Raw genomic sequence first — 1,163 nt, 5'->3', positions numbered from 1 at the left:
TTTCAACCCAGGATCTTGTATCCAGCTAAACTGAATTTCATTTATGATGGATAAATTAAATACTTTAATGACATTCACATGTTGAAGAAGTTTGTCATAACTAAACCAGCTCCCCAGGACATTGTCAGACCTATCCTCCATAATGATCAGCATAATCCTCCACCACAAAAGTAAACTCACATAGAAAATTTTGATCAAATTCCAACTTGCACAGTGGCAAAAGGATTAAAAATGTCCACAGGACATTCAAAAAACTTGATATCCAAAATTTTACCAGGCTTATCAATATTATCATTCAATGTGAATGGCTTAAATTATCCTCTAAAGAGGCACAGATTGGCTGACTGGTTACAAAAACTTAGGCCAGATATCTGCTGCATAGGTGAATCTCATCTTACCTTAAAGGATAAATATAGACTCAGGATGAAGGGATGGTCATCTATATTCCAGGCAAATGGAAATCAGAAAAAAGCAAGTGTTGCAATTCTAGTCATAGATACAATAGGCTTTAAACCAACAAAAGTAAGCAAGGATAAGGATGGTCACTTTTTATTTGTTAAGGGTAATACTCAATATGATGAGATTTCAATTATCAATATTTATGCACCCAACCAAAATGCACCTCAGCTTATAAGAGATACTCTAATAGGCATGAGCAACTTGAACTCTCCCAGATTCATAATAGTCAGAGACTTTAATACTCCTTTGGCAGTGTTGGCTAGATCCTCCAAGAAGAAGCTTAGCAAAGAAATTTTAGATTTAAACGTAACCATTCAGCATTTGGATCTAACAGACATCTACAGAACATTTCATCCTAATAAAATTGAATGCACATTTTTCTCATCAGCTCATGGAACATACTCCAAAATTGACCACATCTTATTTCACAAGTCTAACCTCAGTAAATTTAAAAGTATAGAAATTATTCCATGCATCTGCTCAGACCATGATGGAATAAAAGTTGAACTCAGTAAAAACAGGAATTTGCAGACTCATACAAAAACATGGAAGCTAAATAACCTTATGTTGAATGACAGGTGGGTCAGAGATGAGATCAAGAAGGAAATTACCAAATTTTTGGAACAAAATGATAATGAAGACACAAGTTACCAGAACCTCTGGGATACTGCAAAGGCAGTCCTAAGAGGGAAATTTATAGCACT

The sequence above is a fragment of the Otolemur garnettii genome, unplaced genomic scaffold (assembly GCF_000181295.1).
Source record: "Otolemur garnettii isolate 467f Iridium unplaced genomic scaffold, OtoGar3 scaffold00056, whole genome shotgun sequence".
NCBI classification, from domain to species: domain Eukaryota; kingdom Metazoa; phylum Chordata; class Mammalia; order Primates; family Galagidae; genus Otolemur; species Otolemur garnettii.
This window is presented reverse-complemented; position numbering follows the sequence as displayed.